The sequence below is a fragment of the Myotis daubentonii genome, chromosome 6, assembly GCF_963259705.1.
Source record: "Myotis daubentonii chromosome 6, mMyoDau2.1, whole genome shotgun sequence".
NCBI classification, from domain to species: domain Eukaryota; kingdom Metazoa; phylum Chordata; class Mammalia; order Chiroptera; family Vespertilionidae; genus Myotis; species Myotis daubentonii.
In genome coordinates this window covers 83,409,408-83,432,104 of record NC_081845.1, presented here as the reverse complement: position 1 = coordinate 83,432,104, position 22,697 = coordinate 83,409,408, and the positions used below count along the sequence as shown (strand labels likewise).

At 44.7% G+C, this 22,697-nt stretch overlaps 1 protein-coding gene across 5 annotated transcripts in view; it reads left to right on the top strand.

The window, feature by feature from the left end:
• The window catches only part of ENPP4 (ectonucleotide pyrophosphatase/phosphodiesterase 4), a 59,585-nt gene that overhangs the window by 17,864 nt on the left and 19,024 nt on the right, over positions 1 to 22,697 (top strand). Inside the window, exons 1-2 of one of the 5 annotated variants that reach the window (XM_059701528.1) lie at positions 19,779 to 19,986; positions 20,112 to 20,203. The exons of 1 other annotated variant lie outside the window; for it this stretch is intronic. The gene's annotated coding sequence lies outside the window, so the exon portion shown is untranslated. Of the gene's footprint in view, positions 1 to 19,767; positions 19,987 to 20,111; positions 20,204 to 22,697 lie in introns of those variants that run through there. 3 more of the 5 variants (XM_059701530.1, XM_059701531.1, XM_059701526.1) reach the window with 3 other exon arrangements.

Sequence of the window (22,697 nt, the reverse complement as noted above, 5' to 3'; positions counted from 1 at the left end):
GCCCTATCCACTGAGCCAAACCGGTCAGGGCTGGCTTTCTTTTCTTGGCAGAATCTCTGCAGAGTTGCCAGGCAGAGGAGGTCATTATGACAATATCAGCCCATGAACTTGTTCCAACGTGGCTGTGGGCACTTTGTCTGCCTTTGACCCTTCACTCTGTTTCACTCTCTAGTCACTAGGTCACAGCTACAATGCATGGCCCTATCAAGTAGCCAGGGAAAAACCAAAGGGGAAAAAACAAACCAGAACCTAACCCTGTGCGTTTGCTGGGACTGATATTATAGCCCCTACTCTGTTGTTAAAGAGGAGAAAACTGAGACGTAGGGAGGTTCTGGGATTTGTCCTGAGTTAGCTCCCAGCTTGGCTCTAGTGCTGCTGCACTGTGGAGAGGCAGAGGCTGGCCTGTGATGCCAGCTGCCTTGGCACAGGCATAGGAGCTACTCTCCCCATGCTACCGACTCATAGCCACTCTCCCATCGGACCTGCCCCTCCTCAGTCTTCTAACTCCACACCACTAAGTGATGGTGATGTATAGGGGCTCAAGTGGACTGAACTCCATTTTATTTTAATTTTTGAAAATCATTTTATATACTTTTTATTTTTTTTAATTTTTTAAAATATGTTTTTATTGACTTCAGAGAGAGGAGGGAGAGGGAGAGAGAGTTAGAAACATCAATGATAAGAGAGAATCATCTATTGGCTGCCTCCTGCATGCTCCCCACTAGGGATCAAGCCCACAACCTCTGGTTCATGAGTCGATGCTCAACTGCTGAGCCACACCAGCTCAACTATACTTTTTATTTTTTAATTACATAAGAAATACATGCAGATACAATATAAGAAATTCAAACTATGTAAAAATCTATATATATAAAAGCCTAAGCGACCATTACTACTAAATGACCAGAACGACCAGAACAATTGGTCGACCAGTTGTTATGATGTGCACTGACCACCAGGCAGCAGACGCTCAACACAGGAGCTGCCCCCTGATGGTCAGTGCTCTCCTACAGCCAGCCTCCCATGCCAGCCAACCTCCTGTGGTCCCTCCCCTCCACTAAGGCTCCGGGCACCAGAGAATCTGGGTCCGGGAAGCCTATAGGAGGAGAGCGACCCTGATGCTGATCAAGACTGAGTAGCAGCTCGAAGGGGGCAGAAAGGGCAAGGCAGCAGCCTAACTGAAAAGATGTAAAGTAAGCACCACCACCTTCTCATCTCTGCCACCACACTGCATGCGCCACTTACCCCTGTCAGCCACTTCTAGCTTTGTCCACACTTTTCCGGGCTCCCAAGTGCTAAATGGCTAGCGCTCCTACAGCAGTGTGCCATCACTGGCCGAAGTCAGCTACCTATCATGCTTGGGGGCGGAGCCCCGAGAAAAGTGTGGCTGAGGTAGGAGAGACCATCTGTCTGTCTGTCAGCAACTCCACCCCAGGGAGAGTGAAGCAGCCCTAGGATGGGCAGCGAAGTAGAGCTGTATTTCCACCTCAGAGCATAGCTGATTTCAGGCCGTTTTGGGGCACTCTGTCTGTGATCTTTGATTGCCACTACCTCAGCACATCTACACAACTAGATCAGGGCCTGCTGGCCAACCTCCTGCAGTCCCTCCCCATGGCCGGCAGGCCCCGATCGCCCCCACCCCCCACCCATGCACAAATTCGTGCACCAGACCTCTAGTATAAAATAAAAAGTGAAAATTCTTCTTAACCACCTCATCTAACACTTGCCTCAAAACACACATTCTCCGGTCTCACTTATCTAGCTCAAGGTAATCTTACCACCAAGATCACTGGTATATACTATCCGGCAAAATAGCTGTCAAAACAGTTGCTATGGACCTGTGATTACTATAGGCCTCCTGTTCTTCTAGCTATTTTCAGTTTAATGTTCTATCAACATGAGGGCTTAGCCTAGGACTGCTCATAAGGATGACAATTCAAGGTAGGAGGGGTAGCAATGTGGGTTTAACCAAGAGCTGTGCAGTAGAAATAACCCTGAGGGCTCAGGTATGAATAGACCTTATTCAAGCATGGTATGTCTAAGACCACAGCATGCTTGTCTGGTCTCCCACCTCTCTTCCCTTCTTTTAACATAGACGGGCCCTTGAACACCTCCTTTCTCATTCTCTAGGACCAAAGCTGGCCCTAAGAAGGGGGGACCGAATAAGCTCTTTCCTAGCACTCTGTAACTCAGCATCAAGCCAACCTTGCTTCTTTGTCTGACCTTGTTGCTGGTTTTCACAGTGTCCCCAATCCTGATTTTCTACCCTAGACCTAATCAGTGGGTCCATGCTATGTCACTTTCTTGGAAACATGCCTACCACATCAGATCCCCTTAATTTGGTGGGCTATCTTCTGCTCTTTAATCTCAGCACAAGGGTGAAGCCTGATGGTCCATATTGGATTTCCCCAATATAGGACGCTATGTGCCAGAATGTACTTCCTCCTAGCATCCACACCTCGGCTCATCCCTCGCCATTGCAAATAGGCCTCGTTATCCCTAAGATATGGCAGGTCACACAAGCGGGAGAGAAATAGAAGGCAAAGTCCTATTAGAAGGCTGTCAGGTACCTGGGCTACATTAATTGACATCTGAAGCAGGAGTGGCAGGGAAGCATGGTTCAGAATACTTTAGAGCTGGGGAAGGAGCTTAGGTTACTGGTAACTTCTCAGCTACCTCTGCACATGCTCTATAGCCATGGAGCTCCAGCCACAGAGGTGGTGCCAGCTGACCAGCAATGTTGCTGGTGGTAGTTTTCTTCTTCAACCACCTGACTCCTGTGGTCCATTGCAGGACAATGGAACATGCTATGCTAGGACCACTGTGAGATAGCAGTTGGAAAGCAACTTCAGAGTGCTTCCATCCTAAACTTTGTCTTAAGGTGAAGAATACATCCTGATAGGGAATAAAACAAAGAAACCTGCCTTTTGCTCTCTTGGGATGCCTAAATACTGATGAGGATCCCCCAAACGTCTGCTCTCTGGACCACAATGTTAGATGCACTTGACCTATTGCTGAAAGGCAGAAGTAGTTATGAGGATATGAAGGGAGGAGAAAGAGCTCCGGACTTGCAATGGGAGTTCAGGTGGAGGTTCCAGGTCTGACAGTAAGGAGCTGTGATCTTGGCCTTCAGCCTCCTTACCTGGGCAGCAGGTGGGATGGGTTCACATACCTTCCAAGGTACTTTCCAGCTTTCACATTTGATGAGTCTAAGTTTTCCTCCATGGCTGAAACAAGAGAAACCACTAAGTTTCTTTCTTACCCGAGCCATTCCACGATGTTCTTAAGACCAGGAAGTGGATGATTTATAAGTTTAATCAAGATGATGCACCTGGCCTCCACTTCCAAGGCATGTGCTTGGTGATATTCTCCTAGTAGGGTTGACAGATAACTAGCTTACAAGGTCTTTGCAGAAGCATACTCTTGACTATTCTTCCTCCCTGGTTAGCACAGAGTTACACATACAATAGGCCCTTAGTAATGTATTGAGTGAAAAGGTTTTGACTGAAACATCCTCTTTCCCACCATGGAACAATGAAAAGCCCTGTGGGAAGCTTTGGGGTGTGAAATGTGTTTTGTAGAAGAGAAAGTCTCTGTGCTCACTAATTGCCCGGGGTCCACACACTCACCCCTGCCAACCTGCTCAGTGAAGAGCTCCAGACACACGAATCTGTTCAGATGGAAGGAACTTGGGTTACGCGTTACAAGCCTGCTCCTGTGCTTAGAAAGTTTCTGAAGTACCATATGCAGATGTGCCTCAGAAAGCCAAAGGAAGGAGCACACTGCAATCTGACAGCTTTCTAATGTCCTCCCGAAAGGAATGGCTGTTTCACATTTGCTGTTTAGAACTAAGCAGGCAATTAAAGCTTCTTACATATAAACGGCAGGGTTGAGTTCAATAAAAAGTACCTTTTTGTTTCTAACTTTCTTTGGTCATTCATAAACTTAAATAGCCTTAGATATATTTGTTTCATACATTAAATACGACTCTTCAGGAAGAAATATTTTTAGGTTCATTCCAGGTGCATTCATTTTTTTTTATTAATTAAATCTTTTGTTCAGATTATTACAGTTGTTCCTCTTTTTTCCCCCCCCATAACTACCCTCCACCCAGTTCCCACACCACCCTCCTCCCTCCCTCCCCACCCACTGTCCTCATCCATAGGTGCACAATTTTTGTCCAGTATCTTCCCGCATCCCCTCACCCCTTTCCCCCCCAAGAATAGTCAGTCCACTCCCTTTCTATGCCCCTGATTTTATTATAATCACCAGTTCATTTGTTCATCAGATTATTCACTTGATTTTCAGATTCACTTGTTGATAGATGTGTATTTGTTGTTCATAATTTGTATCTTTACCTTTTTCTTCTTCTTCCTCTTCTTAAAGGATACCTTTCAGCATTTCATATAATACTGGTTGGGTGGTGATGAACTCCTTTAGCTTTTTCTTATTTGTGAAGCTCTTTATCTGACCTTCAATTCTGAATGATAGCTTTGCTGGGTAAAGTAATCTTGGTTGTAGGTTCTTGGCATTCATCACTTTGAATATTTCTTGCCTGCAAAGTTTCTGTTGAGAAATCAGCTGACAGTCGTATGGTTACTCCCTTGTAGGTAACTGACTTTTTTTCTCTTGCTGCTTTTAAAATTCTCTCTTTGTCTTTTGCTCTTGGCATTTTAATTATGATGTGTCTTGGTGTGGTCCTCTTTGGATTCCTTTTGTTTGGGGTTCTCTGCGCTTCCTGGACTTGTAAGTCTATTTCTCTCACCAGGTAGGGGAAGTTTTCTGTCATTATTTCTTCAAATAGGTTTTCAATATCTTGCTCTCTCTCTTCTTCTGGCACCCCTATAATTCTGATGTTGGTACGCTTGAAGCTATCCCAGAGGCTCCTTACACTATCTTCGTATTTTTGGATTCTTTTTTCATTTTGCTTTTCCGGTTGGGTGTTTTTTGCTTCTTCATATTTCAAATCATTGACTTGATTCTTGCGATCCTCTAGTCTGCTATTGGGGTTCTGTATAATATTCTTTATTTCAGTCAGTGTATGCTTCATTTCTAGTTGGTCCTTTATCACAACATAGAGGGTCTAATTTTGATTTCTTGTAGGCCTCATTAAGTTTATCGGCAGTTTCTAGAAAATTCTTGAAAAACCTTAAAAGTGTGGTTTTGAACTCTATATCCAGTAGTTTGCTTTCCTCCATTTCTGTTATTTGTGACCTGTTTCTTTGTCTCCGCATTTTTTATGCTTCCCTGTGTTGATAAAGTGGTTTTCTGTGCTAAGTGTCCTCTAGGGCCCAGTGGTTCAGCCTCCCCAATTACCTGAGGAGGACACTCTTGGTGCACCCCTTTGTGGTCTTTGTGCACAGTCTTGCTATAGTTAAGCCTTGATTGTTGTAGGTATCACTGGGAGGAATTGACCTCCAGGCCAATTGGCTGTGAGAATCAGCTGTGTCTGCAGTGGGAGAACTTCTGTCCTGGAGACACCCCTCTGGGGCAAGACTTGCTTCAATGGGGCTTTGGTGCTCACTGAGTCTGCCCCCTGAGTGTGTCCTTTATGGTTCCACGGAGCTGCAAACTGGATGGTCCCACTCTGACCTCTGGGTACACTGGCTCCTGGATCTCTAGGGAAGTACTAATCTACCCTCTGCCTTAGGCTATCCAGCAAAAGCCTCCCTGCAGGGCTTGGATGGGGCGGGTCCCATGGGATCAACAGGGTGGGGCTAGCAGTTATGGCTGCTCTCAGAGGCTCTGCTTCTCAGTGTCTCAGCAATGGCTGCAAGCCCCTCCAAGAGAAAGTTGCCCTCAAGTTCCGACCAATGCCAGACAGTCCCGCTTCTCCCGTATGAGTCTGGGTCCCCAGAGACTCACCCGGAACTGGAGCTCAGAGCCTGAGACTCCCTCCCCATTGAAAACGACAACCGTGCCCTCAGCCGCCAGCCCGCTCCGTGTGTGCCTCTGTACGTTAGTATTTTACTTCCGCACTGCGCCTCCTCTGAGTCTCGGTATGCTTTTCTCTTTCCTTCTAGTTGTAGAATTTCCACTCAGCCAGCCTTCCTGTGGTTCTGGATGATGTCCGTTCCGTCTTTTAGTTATATTTTTGAAGTGGTTGTTCGAGGCAGCAAACTCCGGTGTTTACCTATGCTGCCATCTTGGTTTCTCCCATTCCAGGTGCATTCTAGGCATATTGAGAAATCAAAACAATGTGGGGAGGGGGAAGGGGTGACAGGTGAATTAATAGAAGGATAAACTCACATCCTAGATTATTTTAATGTTTTCTGCTTCTTTATTTGCAAATGACTTCAGCCATTTTCAAATTATGGGCTGAAAAAAGGGGGACTAATAAAAGACACGCCACAGAGCTCAAAGTGTAGTTGAATTTTTTTTGGAAAAATTTTCAAATTGATTTGAGAGAGAGAGAGAGAGGAAGGGAAAGAACCAATGTTTTGTTGTTACACTTATTTATGCATTTATTGGTTGATTCTTATACGTGCCCTGACCTGGGATTGAACCTACAACCTTGCTGTATCAGGATGATGCTCTACCCAACTGAGCTACCCTGTCAGGGCTCAAGTGCTGTTAAAATGTATTTATATGTAACTTCACCTTATTCCAAAAAGCACGTAAGGTGGCATAATATAATCTAAAAGTAAAAATCAGAGAAAGAATCAAGGTTGGTACAAACTCCAACAAAGAATGCCATGTAAAGGATCAGTAATAATGCTCTCCATCTTTCCCTTGTGGGGAGGCACTTATTCAAATACAGCATGAAATACTCACATGAGTTAAAAAATGTATCTCATTCTGACTGGCTCAATACTTTCTCAAAGTATTCTCTCATTTAAGCAGGCTCTATGTGATGAAATAAGATAACCACCTACCTAGGGTGCCTTAAATGTCGTTCTTTCTGAAAAGAACATCAATTAGTATAAATTTTATCTCTATGTTAAGTGTTTACAAAATTGCAGTTTTCAAAACATTGAAAATTATTAACTATTGTATGGACCACACTAACCAAGAGGATTTCTATTTAAGCAGAGGTTTAATTAGTACAGGGAGTGAGATAAGCAAAGCTTGTGTGGAGGGTGATTTGGGCCACAGGAATCGGACAGAATTTCTGAGGCAGGAATGAGCTTCATGTTTCTGAGAACTAGAGGCTGGTTTGTTCAGAATCTTGTATGCATGGCAATGAGCTGGAAGGAACTGAGGTCCAAGAAACCCGGGGGTCAGCTGATATGGTCAGCGTTAGTAACCGAAGGGAGCCTGGATTAATTCTGAGTATGATGAGACACCATGAGTGAGGTCTGAGCAGGGGAGCCACAGGAAATGAGTTGCTAACTGAAAAGCTCTGTCTGGCTGCTGAGGAAGACTGGATATTAAGGGGCAGGACGGGAAGCAAGGAGTTCAAGTGGTGGGTATAGCAGGGTCCAGGGAAGAGGAGCAGGTGGCTTGCAATAGCTGGAGGTGATAAGAAACAAATTGTGGGAAGCGTTGCATGTAGGTGATGTCGGGAGTCAGGTTGTGGTGTTATGAAGCCAGGGTTTTTAATCACAAATGTCAGTCACTCAGGCAGGTGGTTGATGTTATCAAGCAGTCATATGACATTGGCAAGAAAGTGTAAGACACTGCTCAACAAGTGGGGCACACCTTTAAGCAGGTAAATACTGGCATGTGGACCACCCACCTCTCTTAGTAGGTTGTTATGGGCTGAATTGTGTTCCTCTCAAATTCATATGTTGAAGTCCTAACCCCCAGTAACTCAGGATGTGAATGTATTTGGAGATATGGCCTTTAAAGAGGCAAGGAAGGTAAAATGAGGTCTAATGGGTATGCCTAAATAGACTATGACTGGTGTCTTTACAAGAGGAGATTAGGACACAGATAGGCACAGGAGGAAGAAACACAGAGAAAAGACTACCACCTACAAGTCAAAGGAGATGTCCTCAGAAGAAACTAGCCCAGCTGAGGCATACCAACAAATATATTTTTTGCTGATCTGGTAGGAAATATGATTTTAGAGAGGAAGGGAGAGGGAGAGAGAGATAGAAACATCAATGATGAGAATCATTGATCGGCTGCCTCCTGCACAGCTCACACAGAGAAAATACATCTCTGTGGTTTAAGCCACCCAGTCAGTGGCACTTTGTTATGACAGCCCTAACAAATGAATACAGTCCGGTAACTTCCTTGAATTTCTGGGAGGTCCTGTATGAGTTTTACATGTAAGCAGGGCTGCATATATGGAAGACATGGCAGAAGAATATGAAGTTCATGAGTTCCTAGGGGGATTCTGCAAATTATTAGATGACCCTGGCAAAAATCCAAGGTGATAGCAAAACAGCTCGTTGTCACAAGAATATCTGCAGATGAATTACATGCAGAAGAGAATGAGAAGACATGGGATTTAGTGGAGCAGCTTGGTGACTCCATTGAGTCCCTGAATGCTGGACCATAGCAGGTGACCCCTGAGCACAGTTGGGCCTGTGTTTGAGAAGCTTGTGAAGGTGGTTGGAAACCATGGTGGTAGCATGCGGGGAGCTGAGCCTAAGTGGCCTGGGTGGAGTCAGTAATGATACTACTGTCACCTAAGGCTGCAATGGTAAGAAGCCAGGACTCCACTGACTTCCGGGAAAGGGCCAGCATTGACCTCCTTTTCCACTGAGGTGGCACCTTGGAGCTGAGTGTGGAATCCAACGTTCTCTTCTTACCAAATACTTTGTTTTACCATATTTCTTGCTACCTAACCTGTTTCTGGGTTTGCAGAATCTGTTAGGACCCAAACCAGGTCTGGGCAGGCAACTGCTCCAAACTCTGTGCTCTCACCTAGACATATACTTTTGTAATGATCATTTTTCTCTTTCTTTTTTTTTTAACAGTTGAGTTTCACTATAAAAAGTTACCTTTATTAAAATTTCCCATTTTGTTTTTTTGTATGATTTTAACTCCAGGGAGCATTAACACAATAAAATTACTGCCAACTAATTTAGCATTCCTTCTAGAAAAATGACTCTAGGAAACAGAAGCAGCTTTCTAAGTACCTCTGAAAAATCATGCCAATAGAACAAGTATATCTTTTAGGTTTAATGGATGTCAGAAAACATCACAATACTGAGGGCTCCTGTACCTGGAACAACCATATGTGAGTATGTCTAACAAAACCAATTACATAACTGACCCAGATGACTTAGTTAAATAAGGCAGATTGCATTCATGACGCATCTGAAATAGAAAAAGGCTCAGCCAGATTTGCTCATGGAAAGAAGAGGAGACAGGTATCTTTAGGAATGAAAATTAGTCTAGAATAATCTAAGGCAGCTCAAAGCAAATATGAAGGTATAAGGAAATCCTGGCTATAATTATAAAAATCCATGTCGTGCCCAGCCGGTGTGGCTCAGTGATTTAGTGCTGACCTATGAACCAGGAGGTCACGGTTTGATTCCCAGTCAGGGCACATGCCCAGGTTGTGGGCTCAGTCCCCAGTGTGAGCTGTGCAGGAGGCAGCCGATCAATGATTCTCATCATTGATGTTTCTATCTCTCTCTCCCTCTCCCTTCCTCTCTAAAATCATATTTCCTACCAGATCAGCAAAAAATATATTTGTTGGTATGCCGCAGAATTTTGTAATTAGTTTATGTGCCATGAGATGAAAAAGGTTGAACATTGCTGTCCTAAAGGAGTTATACTTATTCTGAGAATTTCAAGTAGAACCCTAGGGGGGATTTCTGGGTAAAGAGAATTCCTTAAATCATACTGTTAGCAAGAATGTTTATTAAATTCTACATACATTTTTTGTAGTGCCATAGTCTAAAAGAGATATGACCATCTTTGTAAGGAAATCTATAGAATGATCAAACAATTAGAAATACCAAATAATAAAAAATAAAATGTAAAGTAGTTAAACTCATTTAAGTTCAGAGATGATCTACTTTAGCAAGAGGCTTCATATTTGAGAAGGGATATCATCTTACTCCAGAAATTTAAAATGTACATTTTTTTCACATTTTAACACCTCTGAAAGCAGAATGGATCTTAAGCTGATTGACTACTATTTTTATGGTACATAAAACAATAGAGCTTCTTAACATAGTGCTTGGATTCAATGAAATACTGAAATAAGCCCAGCTGGTGTGACTCAGCAGTTGAGCATCAACCTATGAATCAGGAGGTCGCAGTTCGATTCCTTGTCAGGTTATATGCCCAGGTTGTGGGGTGTGCAGGAGGCAGCCAATTGATGATCCTTTCTCATCATTGATGTTTCTATCTCTCCCCCCACTTCCTTCCTCTGTAAATCATTAAAAATATTTTTTTAAAAAAAGAAATACTGAAATGAAGCACAGACCATGACATTTTCCTCCAACTCTACTGACACTTAACAAGTGATCTAGGTGTACCCTCTTGCCTCTCTCATCGCCACAAGCCTGATCACACTTGGAGCTCCAGCCACCAACCCATTCCACTGGCGGCAGCATGTCCTGCTCACCCACCTGCAGGGATCTCTGTCTTCTTAGAGCTCTTCTTGTCTGAGGCACTACCTTCTCTGTTTCCCTTCCTTAGCATTTCTGTTGCTGCCTCATTGACAATTAACTTTTGCAGTATATTTTTACCTTAGAAGATCTTCAGACCCTACAACTAGATGGTATACACCCCTAGCACAGAAAATTTGGAAAAGTTGTTGTTGTTTTTTCCCCAGGGCCTAACATAGAGCTCCTACCTTGCAATATTTAATAAATATTGAGGATGTTGGCACTTAAGTGCGGTGACCCTATGCTTTATCATCCAAACCAGGACATTTTGTAGAATGAATATTCACGTAGGAAATGGGGGGGAAAATGGGACTATCCTGGGCAAATGTGGTTACTCTACATATACATCTTTCTCTCTTACCAGATTGTAAACTATTTTTAAAAAGATTTTTTTTTGAGAGAAAGAGGAAGGGAGAGAGAGAAACATCGATGTGAGCATGAAACATTGATGTGTTACTTTCTGCATGCCTCCTACCAGGGATTGAGCCTCAAACTCGGGCATGTGCCCTAACCGGGAATCTAACTGGTAACCTTTCAGTGCATGGGATGATGCTCGGCCAATTGAGCCACACCAGCCAGGGCTAGATTGTGAACTTTTTTATAGCAGGGGAAATATTATATTTCCACAATGCAAATACCACAATGCTTGCTACTTCATTACCTAATACATTTAGTATAACTACTTCCCTGTCTACAAAACAATATGGTTTTAGGTAACCTATGCAGCCTCAATACTAACGACTCTCCTAATATACATCATTATTTTCCAGACACATAGAATTATTTTTAAGGACTAACACACTTTTCTTATCCTGGTGCCTGTGCCAATGTTATTCCCTCAGCCAAACATTAATGGCCTTCCAAAGATGTCTGTATCCTAATGCCCAGAATGTATGATTATGCTACTTTGTGTAGAAAAAAAGATCCATGCAGGTGTGATTAAGGTGAGGATCTTGACAGAGGGAGATATTATCCTGGGTAATCTGGATGGGTCCTATGTAATCACAAGATTCTCTTGCCGGTGGAAATCATGTTCTTTCATGGGATCTCAAGGAAAGAATTCCAGGGACCTAGGTACAAGAGGTTGTGGTGTGGTAAGATTGATATGTAGTGTCAGATGCAATTTCAAAGGAGTGCTCTTGGGTTCCCAATGCCCCATCACTGTCTGTGGAAAATAAGTACAATCTTGCCTTCACCAGGCCCAGAAATAGGCCAATGTTCACCGATTCTGTGCCATATTAGTCCTTTGGAGTGTGTGTAGTTTCAGTCCCAGAGGCACTTTGAGGGGAGGGAGTGAATTTTTGTACCTTTTGAATAATTGAGCACATTGCCTTCCAGATAGGAAAGCCTCAAAAGAATGTATACTGTTTTTCACACAACTTTATTAAATACTTGAAAAAATTTCTTTAGAATAAAGAATGTCTAACACTAAATAGTCTGCCATGGACAGTACAGAATCATTTTTAAAAGAAGCATTTAAAAATAGTTTATGATCATATTTGATTGAGATTATTTAAGTATAATCTTACTGAAAATGTAGTGGGTGAAAAGTTTTAGTTAAATACTAGTACACTTTCAAAATCACTAAAGTACTATGATTCCTAAGGTCCTCTTCTTTTTATATTTAAGTTAAAAGCTGTATTATGTTTTTTACATTAACATCTAACATATATTAAAAATGAAACTTAAAATACTCTCCCAGTGATTTGAAATTCAGTTTGGTAGTTTCAGTTTCGTTGTTTAGGCAGAGCTGAGCAGTGGACAGGAGTTGTTTTCCTGAGAAGTGGACAGGAATTGGGCAGGGTGTGGCACTTGCTCTGAAAGTTATTCCCGTAACTTTTAACTTCTGACCCACTCCTGTCAGTATAATTGGGAGTTTAAAAGAGAAATAATTTCATAAGGAGCTGTCTTTGATTTTGAAAACAGGATGAAAATTTAAAAATAGTTTATGCTAATGAATAAATGCTTAATCTTGAGTGTAGATCACTGGTGGGGGGGGGGAGGGGCAGTTGGGAGGGGGGGCTGCTTCTAACATGTTGCTTCCAAACCTGACATTGGCTAATGGAGGCAAAAACTCTAGTTGTACTTTGTTTTTGTACATTTAGCCAAGTCCATTAGCTCTGGGACACAACATTCACTTATAAATGATGGGTTTAGACTATTGCTCCTAATTCATTTAAATCTCTAACACAAAAGAACCAGAAGCCAACAGAGTTAACAGCTGGGTGGAGACTTAGAAAGAACCAGTCCTTGGTGGTGACACCGTTGAGTTGCTAATTTAACTAGTCCTGAAGCCTGCCCTACCTCTGGATGTCTTGTTTAACAAGATTCTAAAATCCTTCTTATTGAAGCCCATCTGAAACAGGTTTCCATTTGTGGTTGAAGTGGTAAATATTTGAAGGATAACAGAAGCTCGGTGCTGAAAGATCCTTAGGAATCATTTTGTCCCTCTGTTTCCAACCACACTGTCTGTAAGGAGACCAGACTGCATAGGACTCCCTGATCTGACCCAGTCATCCGGGCAGTGGCATGTGGCAGTGGCAGTGGCAGTGGCAGTGGCAGTGGCAGTGGCTAAAGGGAACCTTTCTCTCCTGAAACCCATCCAGCTGCTGTCTCCACTACACATCCGATCGATACGGCAGTCAATCCTGTCTACTCCATAAGCCATCATGCACCCAGTGAAACAGGTGCGTGCCCCAAATGCCCAAATATTTTCTTCACTAAATTGGACAATATGTAGTTTCCCCTAGAACTCAGCCTGTTACAGGTACAAGGTTCCTTGTGCCAGACTAGCTCAAAAATATGAGAGAATTAGTTCTCAAATCCATCTTATTATGAGAGAGCAAAATTCAGTCTTATAGATCCAGGGAAGGGAGTTTGGATGAGGTGAAGAGGTGGGTGGGGACTGTAAACAGTCAGGCTCCAAAAAGGGGTCCAAGTGATTTGGGTTCTTTTCCTGAGCAGGATGCAAGGGTGATTTCTTTCCTGGGTCCTTGTGCAGATGGATTTGAAGAATGAAGTCACGAACAAAAGGTGATAGGTGAAAAGGGTGGAAATTTATTGGAAGCAAATACAAACTCCCATGTAGGGAGGGAGTCCCAAGGGGATAACCCACTAAGCTCTTTTTTGCTAAGGTTTATAAATGCTGCAGTTCCTTGTCTCTTCATACCCCCTTCTAATTGGACCCCTTCCCCACTTCATGATCCTATGCTCTTCTAATTGGTCACTCTTTTTGCAGAATATCAGCTTCAGAGCCCAAGCCCACGTGAGCCCAGCCCCACCTCATCCCACCCCCCTGCTTTCCCTCCCCCTTCTCTTGTAACATTTCTCTATCTCCTGTGAAAATCTGTTTTCCTCTTTCTGCCATTTGTAGACATTTCTCTATCATCTGTGAAAGTTGGTTTCCTTTTCCCCCATATACTCTGTGGCTTTTCCTTATCTTCCATTAGTGTATGTCTTCATCTCCCCTTATCCTATCGCACCTTTTTTATTCTCTGTGAATGCATGCCATCTGATGGCTCCAAGCCCTCACCTATACATTCCTCCCCCATAGACCCTCTTTATTCTTAAAACTTCCTAAACCCGCCTATTTTATCCCTAAAATTCCTTTCACAAGGAAAAGTGCAAAATTTCTAAAATCCTGTGTTCCAGGTTTCCCCATCCCCATATGAGTCTGGTTCTGGAGTCATTACTTCTGTGTATCTCACCCCCCCCCCCCCACCCATCCCCACACACACACACCCACCCACCCCTGTTTGCTGACAAAGGGGCTGCTCAGACTATGCCTCTAGCAGATTTACTCTAGTTAATTAGCATATCTATAGCAGGAAGCTATTAGCCTGAAGGCCTTCAGAGAGAGAAAGCATCTCACTCTGTTACAAGCCTTCCTCTGATCACTGTTCAGGTTGGGGAACATTTCATAATGATAATAATCACTAATTAATATTTACCTGCCGGGGTCCAACCCCAGCAGGTCCAGGGGTCCCCAAAGGTGTGGACGGAGTTGGCGAAGAAGGAAGGACATGGAGACAGTGTTCAGTTGATCAGCAGCCTAGCCAGGATCTCTAGCCAGGATCTCCAGCCAAGTTCTGGTCTGGATCTCAAGCAAAGTTCTGTTTCGGATCTCCAGCCAGGTTCTGTATCCATGTTCTCTTGCTAGGTTCTCCAGGTTCTCCAGCCAGGTTCTGTAGCCATGTTCCCTCGCTAGGTTCTCCAGCCAGGTTCTGTCCAGGTTCTGTCTCTAGGTTCTTCAGCCAGGTTGTCTCACTAGGTTCTGTCTCTAGGTTCTGTGGCCAGTTTCTGTCCAGGATCTTTTGCCATGTTCTCTCCAGCAAAGTTTTTCTGTCTCTAGGTTCTGTGTAGGCTCTGTGTCTAGGTTCTGTTCTCTTGGTTCTGTCTTCTAAGTTCTGTGTCTTGCTATCTTGTTACATCTGTATTTATACCAGTTGATTCAATCCTATCAATCTCTATTACAAAGGTTAGGGCGTTTCTTATCTCCATTCCAGGGAGTAAAGATTATGTAGTTTAAGCATGATTGTTTGTAGTTAAAGTGATTAACTACCCGCCTGGCACTTAGTTAAAGAGTTTCATCCCCTCCCTAACTTCAGGGAAAAATCCCTACCTGGGGAAACAACCTTTCTCGGAGAGGTGACCTTGGTTAAAACACACAGCGCTAAGGGGAGCAAACATATTAAGAACAGTATGCTATATACGCCAGGTCCCTTGAAACATATGCTGTGCAGATGTTTCTATCCTGCAGTGACTGTGTCAAGCAGCAAGGATGGACCGGCTTCTGGCATTTACCAAGTCAGACACGGGGCTGAGTACTTTACTTGCTTTATCCCATTTCATTTACTTGACAAGAACCCTAAGGGGTTGATGAAAGGGCGAGGACTACGCCCTCCATCTTACCCTAGATCCTCCATTTTTGGGCAGCCATGTGCTCGGCAAGGCTTCTTCCCGGAAGCCCAAGCCTCTGCTAGCCACACCCAGGATTTCTTTAAACTAACCAATGACAATCAAGGGAAGTGCGCGCCATAGATATGACCACATCCTGTGTAACGAGACACCGACTTGCGCCTGGCCAATTGGCGGGGCCCACAGTCCCCTCTCCTCCCCTTACTCCACCCCCCTATAAAACTCCTCTTCCCACCGGGCTAGCTCTCTCTCTGCCACTTGCTGCTGTGTCAGTAAGGAGGGTAGGGGAGCCAAGCCCGGGTCTGAATAAAAGACTCTTTGCTTTTGCATTGGACTCGGCTGGCTCCCTGTTGGTCTATTGGGGATCTTGAAATCTGGGCATAACAGTTGATACTGTAAGAGGGCCCATTTTTCAGATGAGAAATAGAGGCTCAAATGGGTTGAGATACTGACCCAAGATTGCTCAGCTACTGAGTGGCAGAGTAAATATTCAAACTCAGGTGTGGCAGATGCTAGGGACCGAACCACGTGGCCTCTGCCAGGCCTTCCAGCTCTGACAGCCTGGGAATCAAGGTGCTCCAAATCAGCAATGCCCAGGCCAGCCTTGAGGTTTGACACTAAATTAACTTATGAAGGTACAAACTAATAATCAAGAGAATATATCTAGCCCCACATTGTCCCTGCAGCTGCCTCCAGACACTGGGGTCTTGGTGATGGTTATACTCTAAAGAACCATGGGGCCAACCTCAGAACCTGAAGGATCTTCTGGCTGGTCTAATAATCAGTCATGAGATAAATTAGCAAGAGAAGATAATCAAAATTTAATACATACATATGTATGGGAACCCCGCATACATGATTGGTTCAGAGACCCCCACATGTACTAGAGGTTCAGAGACAGAAAGGAGGACTGAGGTATATAAGACATTTTGAGCTAGGGATGAGGTAATGCACCTTGGGGATTGCAAAGAGTCATTGCAGTATGATTAGCAGAGCAGATGTTTAATAAATCAAAGTTTATCTGGCTATAAAGGTGGGTTGAAAAGGTTATTACTGATAATGTCTTATTGGGCAAGACCCTTTAGGCAGTTAAGAGGGTCAGGGCGGGGGGAGGAGGCAGAAGTTTCTCCTGAGTCTGGCAGCTAAAGTTGCCTTTAGCTCAATAGCTCAAAACAATCTGCATACCACAAAGGCATATTTGGGTGACTCTTCTGGACCCCCACAATTTCTTTTCTTTTCTTCTTCTTTTTTTTTTACTTTATTCACTCACCTCACTGCTATTAAACATCTTTGATGTGCCAGACATGTGGGTTAACAAAGAATTATATGTTTAAGGATCTGTCATTGAGTAGATTACAGTTGATTGAGAAAGTCAGATCCTTAAACATATAATTCCGGCACAACATGTTAAGTACAAAGGTGGAGCTATGTACCAATTAAAATGGAAACAGAGAGGAGAAAATGACTAGCTTTGCCTGGGGTTGCTGAGAAAGATTTTACTGAAGAGGAAATTTTTTATTAGTGTCTTTAAAGCTAAATAGCCACTTATTAGTTAAAGAATAACAGGCAGATCGATCCAGAGAAAGGAGAGAACACATGGAAAGGCCTGGAGTCATGCCAGTGCAAGGTATGGACTAGCTATGATGATGTAGGTGAACTGGAAATAGAGTGGCTGTTTAGGCTGAAGATTTTAGAGAATCTGGCACCATTTGGAAGAATATCAGGGCTAAAAGATCCTAAGGACAAGGAAGAACCAGTTGGTGGCTATTCCAGCCATCTAAGCAAGAAAGTCAATGAATCAACTAAAGCATTGAGAGGAATGAATGGATTTGAGAAATATTGAGGAGCATGAAGCAACAGAACTTAGTGATTGCTTAACGCTGGGAGAAAGGAGTGATTAGGTGACAGGAGGACCCCCACAATTTCTAAGGTTATTAACCTGGATTATTGCAGGTTAATAATCCAGGTATGGTAGGCAGTCAGACAGACATGAGCACAGCAAGGACAATGGGCCAGGTACAGAAGGTCACCAAACTGGAAAGTCTTGGCAATAGGCAAACAAGGACCTTGTCCCTCCTCCCCTAGCATATCACTGATCATGTGGTTTGGAACCCCCCCTGACCTTTCCTCCCTAAAGATATATCTGGACCACCATTGTATTTCAACTGCAGGCCCAGAAAAGCAGCAAAACCAGGTGATGCCATGGCAGCCTCAGGACTAGCTGCCTTGAGTCATGATATCCTGCCCTGGTGCTAACCAATCAGCAGAGACCAGGACCGTGAAAGAGCACACTTGCAAAACTGATGAATATTCTGCTGAAACACTCCATGAAACTTCCCCTAAGATTCCTGCCTGCAAGAGAGAGATAAAAACCCTCAAGACAAAGGACCCAGCACTCCCTCTTCCTCTGGAGAGCATGCCTGCATCTTCCCCTTCCCTCTCTTCTTCCAACACAGGCATGTATCTCCTAAACCCTAAGGAACCCCCACAAGACTTGCAACCAGGGGAGCAATGGGTAGCAGCAGCCTGTCCCGGGCTAACCCCCTAAACCTGTCTGCAAGGCCCCTTTTACTTCCCAGTGAGCCAAAGCTATGCTGCTGCTTTTTCTCTGCTAAGCCCTTCTTTGTTTCACTGTCTCAGCTTTAATAAAGGTACCCACCCTCATAGTCACCTGGACTAATGTGAAATCTTTTCTGCACAAAGTCAAGAACCCACACACTACCAGCTAGCCCCAGGCAGATCCAGTTCGGGCCAGGTCTGATCACATGGGATAAATGATTTTCAATACTAGAAGACAGAGCCCCTTAAACCAGTGATGGCGAACCTATGACACATGTGTCAGAGGTGACATGCGAACTCATTTTTTTGGTTGATTTTTCTTTGTTAAATGGCATTTAAATATATAAAATAAATATCAAAAATATAAATCTTTGTTTTACTATGGTTGCAAATATAAAAAAATTTCTATATGTGACACAGCACCAGAGTTAAGTTAGGGTTTTTCAAAATGCTGACATGCCGAGCTCAAAAGGTTCGCCATCACTGCCTTAAACTGTTCCATTAAATTCAACAATCATTTAGTAAGCACTTTTTCTATGCCAGTTTCTGTGTTGGGCACTGCAGCAACAAAAGATCCTATCTGCTCTTTGCCAACCATGCCTGGGTGACCCAAGTGTTAAATAAATCTACGGTACTTCTGTTGCAGAAGACCAAAGAAAACCAAGCGACGCTTTAAAGAAGTGGAGGGACGCTGTTTAATTACGCTAGCGGACTCAGGAAATAGCTATCCAAATCTGAGTACCAAAACATGCAGGGGCCTTCATTTTATATCTCCCTGTGGTCTTTGTCCTGCAAATATGGATTATGCTTCCAGTCCTTTTCGTGGGCTTTGCAAGAAGACCCTCAGGTGTTGGGGGTCTCCAGGCCATATCTGATGGTTTGGCCTGACACCAGCGTTAATAGCCCTCCCTCCAGGGGCAGTGAGCTGTTCACAGTTTTATGGTCTCTGTAACAGGTTCTGCAAGACCAGCTTCTGGGAAGGAGGTAATGACTGAATTATAGGTTAGCTTGCTGGCATGGATTCCAATTGCTAGTCCCCCAAAATATCAGGGTTACATTTGAATTATTCCTTTTTAGCCTTCTCACTTCTGCTTGGTAATTTCTGTTTCTTCTAGTAAGCTTAAAGTTACATGGACTGTTTGAGCTTCCAGTTGCAGGGATGAGCACAATCCCCCATGATGCCTCTGTCTAAAGAAGTGCCCATTTCTTCGCTGGTACCAATGACTAATTCCCTACTGCAAGGACTACGTTTCTGCATTTCCTGTAACTTGACTGGTAAACTGCCGACTATTCAACTTCCTGTAAAGGTGCTCACGTGTATATTAAGATAGGTATTGCTATGGTAGCACTTACATTGTATTTATCTCCGCTCACCGGGACTGGCTGATGCTGCTTTAGATTTGTCCGAGGCCCTGGTGCAGCCCAAGTCGTTTTTTTTCCTGGGGACACCTAAGCCCCAGGGTTTCCTGGGGGCAAAGTGGGAGTGGCATTAGGCGTGGCCTTGGCCATGGCCAGGGCTCCCTTCGTTTCAGGTCCTCTGAAGGGCACGCGGCCCTACGATGGTACAAAAGGGCCGTGGCGGCCGAGAGGAACACACCTCCGCTCCCGGGTCCCGTCCCACTCCACCGGAGCAGCTGTCGCAGGTGGTGCCGGAGTCTAACCAATCGGAAAGGGGGTTACACTGACGGCGGCTCCGGCATCCAATCGGAGGGCAGGACTCAGACTCCCCGCTCGCTGCGCCAACAGCTCCAAGCCTGTTCCGCTGTCGCGCCCCGGCCGGACAGCGGCCCGCACTGCGCAGCACCCCGGCCGCGCGGATTCCCGGAGGTGGTGGCCGCTCCCCGCGGCGGCGGCGGCGGCGGCGGTGGTGGGGGTCGCTACTGCGCAGGCACCTCGGGAAGAGCTGCGCCTCCCGCTGGCCCCGCGCGTCTCCTTCGCGCCGGGACCCTCGAGCGCCCGTTCCGCGCGCTGGAAGGAGCGGCCGCGGCGGCAGGTGAGTGAGGCCTCGCGCGCACGGTTGCGGGGGCAGTGCCACCCCTGCCGGCCCACCGGGGGATTTGAAAGTAGAGGTGGTGCGAAACGCCCCCTTTCCCTCCCCCGGCCGCTCCCGACATCCAGGGACGCCGGCGGGGACGTCCGCGAAGGGACCGGCGGCACCGACGTAACTGGCGGAGGCGGCGGCGGCGGCCGGTGTGGGCCGGCGATTAGCGGTGGGTTGGGTTGGGGTGGGCAGGGCTGCGGGGGGCGGGGGGGAGAGGGGAGTGGGCTGAAGGCCAGCGGAGGGCTCGCCAAGGTGAGCGAAGGTGAAACCGCGGGGAGGCGGGCCGGCGGGGTGGGCATTTGAATATGAAGAGACGCCTGGACAGGCCTGTGTCCGAGTATCAGATTCGAGTTTATGGTCATGATGTCATCCACCGTGAAAACGACTTTCCTGCACCGGCAGCCGAGGCAGATAAGGACGAAGTGCGCTGTGCGGGCCGGGGCTGTGTGTGAAGCACTTTACAAACACTTCCTTTCCGGGGGTGGCATCCATGGTACCGGGGGCAGGGCGGCCGGAGGGAGGCTGTGTCCGGGGTTGGGCCGCTGGTGACAGGCAGGTTCGGGTCCCTTCCAGGGCCGACCCCCCAGGAGGGTTTGCTGAACCACCGGCGACCTGGTGGACCGAAGCCCGAATGAAATCTCGCCAAGCACTATAGGAAGTCACCTGCTCTTGTTACTATTATGGTTTTCTTCCCTTTTCCAGGCAGTTTAAGGGAATATGTTTAATAGAAATAAACTGTCTCCTCCCTTTAAATTAGCCACAAAAATGTCTGGGAGAAATTTTGATGAAAACACAGGGAGTCCATGGAGGGGCGTTTTATTCTGTAGGAAGTAATAGGACTGTAGCTGTTTTGGAGATACTTGCTAGACAATTTTGCGGGCGTGGGAAAATTGGGGAATGATTTAGAATCCTAAAAAAAAAAAGGACTGGGGAAGTCTTTTACTGAGTACTTAATGTTTTTTCCTTAGAATATGAAGATAATAACAATAGTAATCTAAACGAAACCACCTACGTTTTCTGTGTGCATAGACAATAGTTCTATTTTAAAGCTGTGTAAGAGTTTCATTACAAATAATACTTGTGAAGCGCTTGGAATAGAGCTTTCGTATTATGAAGTGGGTAGCATGTTACTGGTGACAAGTAGCTTTCACCATATCCTGTAACTGTCATACTCTCCCAACTTCACCTGGGCTAAGGATGTCAGAGAGAATTGCCCATCCAGGCAAGGAAGTCATCCCAGGTGAGGTAGAATGTGCTTTGTCCCCTCAATTAAAGAAAACCAGCTACTACTTCTGTTTGCTGTTGGGGTTATTTGGACGCAGTCTAGATGAGTCTGCTTTCTCTTTTTCCCATCGTCATCATCATCATCATCATCATCATCATCATCATCATCATCACTAGAGGCCTGATGCACAAAAATTCTTGCAAGAGTAGGCCTTTCTTCCCCTGGCTTCCGGCACCAGCTTCCCTCCTCAGTCCGCCGGTAGGCACCTGGGACCCGGACTGGCTTCCCTCGGGCTGCCCACAGCACCCAGGACCTGGGTTGGCTTCCCTCTGGCCCCGGCTTCATCAGGAAGGACATCTGGAATGATGTCTGGAAGACATCCAGTATAATTAGCATATTACCCTTTTATTATAGATTATTTTTGCTTGGAAAAATTACAAAATGTCTCCCAATGTTTTCTAATATAACAGTGATTTTCATACATTGAAAACTACTTGAGATCTCATTGATGTTTTATTTATAGTTTAATGCTCCCTGTTAGAATAAATCAGTATTCGGAAGGCGTAGATACAGGTGCTGCTAAGGAAAGATGTTCTGGCAGGAAAAGTTCTGTGAATCGTTTGGAGATTATTACTAGACTTGTTAACTTGCTGTTACTAGACTCTTAACTTTGTTGAAGACATGAAATTGGTAAGAGCACATTAATTGCTTTCTGAGCTTGGGCCACCACTGACCTTCAACTTCATCACATGTAAAAAGGGATTTAGGTTAAATTATTTTTAGTTATTTTATAGTTTCACAGTAATACCATCTGCCTGTCATAGTGCACTTTTTTTGCAACATAACAGCTTTGTAACTAGAATGGATAAAGGAAACTAAATTTAAGGGTCTGTTCGGTAATGCTTTATGCATCCCCATTTTACACACAAGGAAATTGAATCTGGGAGGAGTTAGATCTGCCTAAGATTGTCCATCTACTAAGAATGAGCTCAAATTCTAGGATTCTTGTGGTCTCCATGCTGTCTGTGCTTCTAATGCTGGGGACAAGGCCTGAAACACTTGGATCCTAGCAATGTATTAAGGGATTCTGACCTCAGGATAAACACCCCATACATCTTGAACATCATTTCTACTCAAGATTTGGGGAAGAAAGAGTTTGATTCTTACGTAATTTGTGTGAGACAGAGGCAGACACTGGTTTCTGCTTGTATTGTGTTTTTTTGTGTGTGTGTGTGTTTTTGTGGGGTTTTTCCCATATGAGAAGTGGTGTAAAATATTTTCCCATTAAAACACCCAAGTCTGTATTATGGAGGATACATTTCACATAATTTTTGAGGTAAAATGAGACTTCAAAGATGTTTCCTGTTTTGTAGCAGGGTATTTTCAGATGCTTTTAAAATTACAATTTCTTCTTCTCCTCCTCCTCCTCCCCCTCCCC